General features: G+C 29.1%; 1 long non-coding RNA gene across 1 annotated transcript in view; it reads left to right on the top strand.

Annotated features, from left to right (window-relative positions):
* Positions 1-128: 128 nt before the first annotated feature.
* LOC113784832 (uncharacterized) overlaps positions 129-9,755 on the top strand; it is a 31,727-nt gene continuing 22,100 nt past the window's right edge. The window contains exons 1-2 of the long non-coding RNA XR_012162262.1: positions 129-283; positions 377-475. This is a non-coding gene — a long non-coding RNA (uncharacterized lncRNA). The remainder of the gene's footprint in view (positions 284-376; positions 476-9,755) is intronic.

Below are 9,755 nucleotides of genomic sequence, written 5' to 3'. Positions count from 1 at the left end.
TCTAATATAATATAAAAGATATTATAAGATATTTTTTAATATTCTAACAGTAACGTCAAGTAATCAATTACATGAGTTAAAGGGACAAACATGACCCTTCGTTGTACTAAAAACTATTCAATTGACATAAGCATAGCATGAGTTTATTAACAATATAAAGTGATCAAACGATTTTGTATTTGTTGCATGCAAAGTTAGAGTAATAAAATGGCTAAAACTCTTAAGGTTTTTTATACTATGATCCTTTTTATGTTCTTTTGTCTTGCTCTAGTCGATGTTGGTGGTAAGTTCATTCTCATATTTTCAAATTCTACAAAACTCTTAATTTATTTTCAATAATATTTTTTATTCTTATTTTATATATTACAACTATCAGATGTATGTCAGACATCGATTGTCTAAATTACGAGTGTCCCCTTCATCGTTGTGGATTTTGCATAGATGGTAGTTGTAAGTTCTTATAGTACAAGTAAAGGTAAAAAAAAAACATTTATATGTTACGTGACAGCCTTTAATTTATTTATTATGTTTAAGGCTTCAACTTTTAATTTTTTAATAAATTTACAAGCGTACTAAATTTTATTTTGAAAGTGTTGTTAGCTTTGTTCTCTTGTGAGTTATATATGTGCGTGTGTGTTTAAGGATATATTTGGATTGAGGTAAGTAATATAGAAATGTTTTTTAGTTGAATATATATACTAATGGCTATTTAATTGAAGCATAATGTTGGTTTTGAACCTCATTCTAATATGAAAAAATAGATAAGAAATAAAAAATTAAAGATATACTGTAACACCCCGTTTTTCAAAGCGAGGGTATATTTTTTTTTTCAAAAGAATTTAAAATAAAGCAGAGAAATAAATAAAGAAATGCCTTTGGATAAATAATTGAGTCATTATAATTTACAAGCAGCGGAAAAGTTACTCCAATTATAAATCCAAACCATTTACCCAACAACAAATGGTACATGTAACCCATCGAAAATAACATGTCAAGCTGACAATATTAGTATAGGTACAGTCTTCCATTTTAAAATAAATGCAATACAAAAGAAAGACATCTGATCCCTCTATGCCAACCTAATCTGATCATTTTACAACACAACTAAACACCCGGAGTGATCTCCACGCGCCCCGTGAGATTCTCCTAACGTAGCTGCAGTCAAGCGTTCCCATCTCCATTCCCGTCCGTAGGGTACGAATCGGTAGGATCGTCCTGACTCTCATCTGAGGGCAAAGCCCAGATTTCCACAATAATTGTAAAGGTCACCAACCGAAAATAACAGTTAACACATAACATTTAAGTTTTAAATGCTAAAAATAACTTTTCAGCTAAGCATGCACCTTATCAGGATTTTCAATATGCGAAAAGTTCATACAATGCTTTGCCAATTAAAAAATGAAAGTAAAATGAAGTTCTCAATCCCCTAATTATAACATAACAACCAAGACATGGATAGATTCATGAGCAATCAATCATACAACTAAAATTGAGGATTTTCACTGAGCCAATCGATTGGGCAATCGATTGGGGTGAAGGATTTTGATGAAACAGAATCCTGGGCTGAAATCAATCGATTGGGAAATCGATTGAGTGAGTACTGAGCCCCAGGTTTTAAGCCAATCGATTTCAAAATCGATTTGGTCGGATATGGGTGAGTCCCTGACTTAAGGCCAATCGATTGCCAAATCGATTTCTTAAATGATTTCGAAAAACTGATTACAAAATCGATTGGCCAATCGATTTTGTAATCAGTTTTTCGAAATCATTTAAGAAATCGATTTGGCAATCGATTGGCCTTAAGTCAGGGACTCACCCATATCCGACCAAATCGATTTGGAAATCGATTGGCTTAAAACCTGGGGCTCAGTACTCACTCAATCGATTTCCCAATCGATTGATTTCAGCCCAGGATTCTGTTTCATCAAAATCCTTCACCCCAATCGATTGCCCAATCGATTGGCTCGGTGAAAATCCTCAGTTTTAGTTGTATGATTGATTGCTCATGAATCTATCCATGTCTTGGTTGTTATGTTATAACTAGGGGATTGAGAACTTCATTTTACTTTCATTTTTAATTGGCAAAGCATTGTATGAACTTTTCGCATATTGAAAATCCTGATAAGGTGCATGCTTAGCTGAAAAGTTATTTTTAGCATTTAAAACTTAAATGTTATGTGTTAACTGTTATTTTCGGTTGGTGACCTTTACAATTATTGTGGAAATCTGGGCTTTGCCCTCAGATGAGAGTCAGGACGATCCTACCGGTTCGTACCCTACGGACGGAAATGGAGATGGGAACGCTTGACTGCAGCTACGATAGGGGGATCTCACTTTAAATTTTCATTTTCTTTTTTACAAATAATAAGAATACTATCTCCATCCTTATTTATACGTTTTCGTTTTCTTTTATACGAATATTAAGAAAACTAGGTATTGAATATAAGGTGTCAATTTTTTATGTTGATGTTTCTAAAATACCTTTTATACCTGAATATTTTCATTTTGACTTTTCATTTTCCAACATAAATTAGTAGTATTAATAAGGGATATGTTTGAAAAAATAAATAAATAAATACACCTACTTATTAGAAATTTTACATGTAATAAAATAAAAAAATAAAATAAATACACCTATTACTTAGTATGTTGAAAAATGCAAAATGCTTAAATTACATTTATATTTCACCTAAAATTTGTAACATTTTTTTTTTTTGGTGACACACTGATGTTGTCTTTAAAAAATTATGGATCTGTTACCAAGACCAATTAATATTACTCATCTAAACTCTCTATTAACTATATAAAACTTAAATTTTAAAACAAAATGAATGGAATGTATGTGATTGATTTTCATTTGATTTGAATAACTTACCAATAATTTACAAGAATCAATCTAGAATTTTCCTTTATTATTTAAAACAACATCTAGATTTAACAATATCCAGAACAATCCACTAAAAAAGTGAAATGCAAAGAACAAAATTCAACATTTTCAGTATGTCTTCAGCTCTATAAAACCACTAAGCATTATTAATCTGCATTCATATACTGAGCCTACAAATAAAATTAAAGCAAAGGATAGCAAACAAAGTTGGAATGTTATTAATTTGAATTCATAAATTTCAAGATAATTTTCACATAAAAGGAAATAATTAGTCAAATAATTAGGCAAAATTCCACAAGGAAGATATAAATACACATGCATGAACAATTGCATAGTCGAGATGCTTTCAATATTGCAGCACAGAGATGCACAAAACTTCAATTACCAAGCAAAAGTAAACCAATATATTAAGTGATGAAAACAAATTGAAAGCACCCCAATTGTATAGTCGAGATCCATTAGCTTCAAAATAATTTTCCCCCTCCTTATGCACTCTTTTTCATTTTTGAATACTTTTTCTCCTAAATGTTTCAATCAATCTTCGATATATATAATTCATAGTTGATTGATTTTCTTCAACACTTACTCGAAATTATGTCTTAATAACTAAAAAATGATATTGTGTGCATTCCTCTCTAGAGGTCTTCACTGCCCCTCGTTTTATCATTAGTGATTACAACAAATGACTTTTCTTATTAGATATTTGATTTCTTATTTGTTTATTTGATGTCAGGAGAGAGACATGAGATAATAGAAAATTTAAAAAGATATTCTAGAAATTTAAAAAGATATTTTGAGGGACCAGAATTTCTATTTTTGTCGAATTTCTTGCTACCTATTCTAACTTGTCTCATGATCAATTTCTAAACATTACAGGGTACAATAAAAATTTGGTTGTCTAGTTCTATTGTCTTTTAGCAAATTAAATGTGCAATGCAATTGCATCAATGAAAAAATGGTTGAGTGGTTGTGAATTCCTTAAATGTTCCAAAGAATGTTAATTTTGACAATTTGTGTAGATAACTATTATAGAATAATGAAAATAACGTAAGTAAATTTGAAGAGCAGATAAACTGTAAGTAAAATTGGTTTATTTGGATTGATGTAAGTTTAATATGATACGTACAATTGGTATTTATAGAGTATAAATAAGATTTTAAAGTGCAGTTCCTACATTCCATTACTTTGATTGTAAGTAAAATAGGTTTATTTGGATTGATGTAAGTTTATTATAATTTGTACAATTGGTATTTATAGAGTATAAATAAGATTTTAAAGTGTAGTTCCTACAATCCATTACTTTGACTGATTATAATTAAGTTCTCATTTCAAATTAATCGACTAATTTACGTACGTTTTCATTGAACTTGTGACAATCTATGAATATGCCTTTCCATTATTTGCACTCCCTTATATCTATATTGAAGCAGTTTTTTTCTTTCTCTCACTAATGTTGGGCTCATATGAAAATAGGTTCGGTGCGCTAAGGTTGTAGTTCAAATTAACTTGGTCAATTTAAATATAATATCTAACAGTTTTATAAAGTCTATTCATTTGCAATAAAATGGATAAGTGTTTTTAATAGCTGTCGAAAAGATTTTATTATATCGAATTCAAATAATCTATATTTGAATAAATTTTAACTCGGTTATAGATCGTATTTGGCTTAAGAGACATTTTGACACCCTAAACTCCAAATAATATATAATAATTCATATGAGAATTTTTAAAATTTTAATTCTCTGCAGATAAAGAAAATTTGTTTTCAAAAAAATAATACTTTTATAACTAATTTAGGATATCATATTTCTCAAAATTCCAAAGGGACACTTTAAACATTTTCCTCTTATAAAACAATGCAATCTCCATAAACTTGATTTAACTATAATTTCATAATTCCAAATGTTTACTTGTTCTTATAAGACTTTTATCAAAAAAGTTGTTTAAAATTAAGTAAATAAAAATAAAACTTATGACTCTCATTCCCGGTATCACCTATCAGAGTGGGGCTTCTCCCAAACCTGAACTTCAAGATTTATTAACTTGTAATACATGCGATTTCACAAATGAAGGGTCCAACCAGTCAAACACAAACAACAGATGAGGTGAGTTTCGAAAGCATGTTAATAGTATAATATAAGTAAAGAAAACACACAATTAATCATAAATAAACAGTATCATTACACAAATATTCTTCAAGAAAAATCATAACATTATAAAGTCAAAATCACTTAAGAAAAATTAATACATTTCACTATAACATCAAATAATCTAAGAAAAATTATTATGTCACACGACATATATTAATCACAACAAAACAATCACAAGAAAATGCAACGCAATGCATGAGCTTGGACTCTACGTCATAATATGGTACCATTCTAACTCTGAAGTACTTGGTTAGGAGGTTTGATACTATGACACCATCTCGGGGGACGGACAATTCAAATTGGCTCTATCCTCATAGATCTCCTAAACTTAACCCGAGACACATATACGCGATAGTCGAGGTAAACATGTGTTGCATGGTAGCTCCTGATATTTGGAGTGCTACCTCAAAGTCACTTAGTAATTCTCCACCCGAATACCTCCATGGTTTAACAATTTTGCCTTAAGGCTCAACAGCTGACCGTCACGATCAAGCTCATTCAATTGTACTTCCCCAGAATCACTAGACTTGTCACATCCTACCTATATGATTACAAAATAATCTCCACTTCACATATTCTAAATATTTATTTTCTCCCCTCGTTGGCTCCCGATATTAAGACCGTCATCTCAAACACAAATTGGAATCACCATTTTTTTCATCAACTATGGGGTTACTTAAATATTCTCATCAAAAATTTATGTTAATCATACAACATCATAATCTCATGAACTCATCACAAATTTATAGCATCACTATCATCAATCATATCTCATAACACAAACTTATCACAAATTTATAACATAACAATTATTAATCATTCATCATCATCATCACATAAAATTATCACAATGCATTTATTTTTTATCATCACATAAACTCATCTAATCAAATATATACATAAAATTCATTCAACACTCAATATCACAATAATATCAAATATCACACATTTAACAAAATTAAATCAAATATCACAATAATATTAAATATCACACATTTAACGAAGTTAAATTAATCAACACCTTATAAATATTTTTATTTCATATTTTAATCTTACAATTCCCATATTTTCACATTAATCAATTTATCACTGAAAAGGCTACTTCCGTACGTAGCGAGTCTTGGATGAATCATTGGGAAATACAGTTTTCTCGTTCGTCTCACATTATATTATACTCATGAGTTCAAACACTCTCTCACCCCTTACCTTATTTCAATGCTTTCACACACGAATACGATTCCACGAGCAAACAATTTTTGTCCTTTGACTCTTTGTCATTCAATCGATCTAACTCGACAGTTTATGGGTAAACGTCAAAAATAAATTATGAGAAAATACTCTAAAAACTAAATTTCAAAATTCGGTCAAAGAAAATTACCATAAACCAGAAAACCAATAAGTGGATAATATAGCCACTTTTCACATGATCGTTTTGACTTTGGTTTAACTCAAATCGAACTTACGGTGAAGAACGGTGCAAAATAAGGCATTTTATAAATAGAGAAGTCTGGTATTTTAGAGGGAAATTAGGAAGGTAAAAAAAATGAGAAAGTGTGTTTAATTGATTGTGCTAAATGAGTGAAATAATACACTGAAATTTGGACAAAAATGGAGAAAGTTTTCCAGATAGTGATCGACGATGGGTGTCAATTTTTTCTTCCTATCATGTGAAGTTGCAGTACTCTCTATATTTCAATTTTTAATTGTAGCCTTTACTTTCTTAGGTTATATTATATTTGATATACTATCTAAGAAATTTAAAATTAATTTTAGATTTTATGAAAGGAGAGTGATTTATTGAGTTTACACTTTAAATTGTTATCTTGAGGATGTCATCGTACAACTAATGTTAGTGAGAGTGCGCACTATGAATATAAACAATCTAGATGGGTCTTGCACTTTGCATATGACATAGAGCATAACCTCTTAATCCATATTTTCCTAAGTTAATTTTGGCCCCACATGAATTTCAAGTAGTGCATGTTTTAGCATTGAAAGTTTATCGATATATATATGATTCATGAACGTGTGTTAATCTATGTATGACTTTATTCATTTTACATGATGAAAGATAAACTCACATCTTTGTTATGTCTCCTCTATAATATATTTGTATATAGGTTATATTCAACACGATCATGACAAGCAATCAATGGGGCTTTTCTTGTGGAACTGAAGTACTAGAAGCTTGTGCTTCACATTATTTTAAGAGTTTTTTTTTACTATCGTTGTTTTTATGGTATGGGTAGAGATCTTTGGACTTCAATAATATATTTTGAATGAGTTACTCTATTTAATAATTGTTTGTATTGTTTAATATTTAGTGTTTTTACTTGTTTTATTTTTTAGTTTCCAAAGTTATAAGTTATATAATTATTGTTATTATTTATAAAAAATATCATGTTTTTGAAACGTGAAAACTTAGTGTTTGTTTATGTTTTAATTTTAATTACTATCTCCATTCTTAATTATATATTTTCATTTTATTTTCTACTAATATTAATAATACTATCTCCATCCTTATTTATAAGTTTTGATTTTCTTTTCTACGAATATTAAGAAAAGTAGGTATTGAATATAAGGTGTCAATTTTTTATGTTGATGTTTATAAAATACCTTTTAATTATACATGAATATTTTCAAGTTGACTTTTCATTTTCCAACATAAATTAATAATATTAATAAAGGATGTGTTTAATAAAATAAAATAGATACACCTATTAATTAGAAACTTTACATTTAATAAAATAAATACGCCTATTACTTAGTACGTTGACAAATGCAAAATGCGTAAATTACTTATATTTTTTAATTCACCTAAAATTTGTAATAATTGTTCTTGGTGACACACTGATATTGTCTTTTAAAAATTATGGGTATGTCACCAAGACCAATTAAAATCAGTCATCTAAACTCTATTAACTATATCAAACTTAAATTTTAAAACAAAATGAACGGAATGTATGAGATTGATTTTCATGTGACTTGAATAATTTACCAACAATTTACTAGAATCAACCTAGAATTTTCTTTTATTAGTTAAAACACGCTCTTGATTTGTTAGGTTTTTTGCTAATTTAACTTGTATATGTTGGTATGATGTATGAGTTTGATTAATATTTCTTGTACTTATTTTTAATAAATTTTTTACTTATAAAAAAATTTAATTGATGATAATTCATAGAAATTGATTAATATCATTTTTAATTAATATCATTTATAATATTAATATAAGTAGCACATTCTTATGAAAAACACTCAACGTAGAATATTCATTGCAAAGTTTTCGTGAATTGAATTTGGCAATGGTGAGTTGTAATCTTTTGAGAAATTTTAATAGGATGCGGAAAAATATGGATAAAATACAAGAAAGTGACTCGTGTAGGAAAATAGTTAAATTATAATGTACTTTTTTTCCAAAATTTTAAATTGAGCGATTTTATCCCATACCTTCTGTAGAGATTTTGACCTTCAATTTTATTCGGTTTTTATTCTTAGTCCTTGGTCTAATTTTGACTAAATTTAGCTAATGCTAATTTTGATTTACATGTTATTAATTATTATTCACCTAAGTTGTAAATTAATTATTTGAATTAATAAAAACATAAAAAGCATTAAAATAGTCTAATTAAATTACATCTTTTATAGACATACATTATAGAAACAATAAAAAAGAAACTTCTCCCTTTTCTATCTCATATTATATTGCATTAATCCATTTCCAAGTCCCTCGTTACAAAACCAGAAATAAATAAATTAAAACCTGAAAAAACAATACAGCCCTTCCTCAATCCTCTATCACCAAAACCAAACATATTTTATTTCCCCATCACACCGTTTTGTTAGAACATGTTGTATAATTGAGAAGAATTGAAATCGAGAAGAAGAGAGAAGAAAATAGAATGTTCAGAAAATGGAATTGAGCAGCAACTGTCAAAACATAATCTAACCTTCTTAACTATTTCTAAATGTATTCTAACATCCCTAACTAACTACAAATGACTTTAATTACATTTAACATACCCCCTAATTCAAAGTGATTCAATTGATGTTTATCTTGTCATTCATCACTTGATCTCTTAGGAAATGAAACCTTGTTTTTATGTGTTTGCTCCTTCCATGAACACTTGGATGTCTTGCTAGATCAATTGTTGATTTGTTGTTTATCTTCAACTTTACTGCTTCATTAATTCTTAGTCCCAATTTTGTCATTAATTCAGCCAACCATATAGCTTGGCAAGTTGCCATCGATGCAACCACATATTCAGTTTCACATGTGGACAAGGCTTCAATACTTTGCTTCTTCAAACACCATGAGATTGGTGAGTTATTGATCATGAACACATAACTCGTGGTACTCTTTTTATCATCCTTATCTCTACACCAATCTGCATCAGTAAAACCAACAAGTTCAGCGTCATCTTCATTCGAGTTTGTGGGATACAACAGGCCAAGCTCAATGGTTTCATTGATGTATCTCAAAATCCTTTTTGCTGCCATGTAGTGTGATGTCCTATGCTTCTCCATGTATCTACTAATCAACCCAATACTATATATAATATATGGTCTTATGATACACATTAATCATATCTCATCACAAGAGTTGTGGGAAGATTTTAGAGACCTACTGTGACACCCTAAACCCCAAATAATTTTTTTTTTTTTTTTTTTAGATAAAGAGTATCACATAATCATAAGCATGTCACATAAATCCAAAA

This window comes from Cicer arietinum, chromosome 3 (assembly GCF_000331145.2).
Source record: "Cicer arietinum cultivar CDC Frontier isolate Library 1 chromosome 3, Cicar.CDCFrontier_v2.0, whole genome shotgun sequence".
NCBI lineage: Eukaryota > Viridiplantae > Streptophyta > Magnoliopsida > Fabales > Fabaceae > Cicer > Cicer arietinum.
This window is presented reverse-complemented; position numbering and strand designations above follow the sequence as displayed.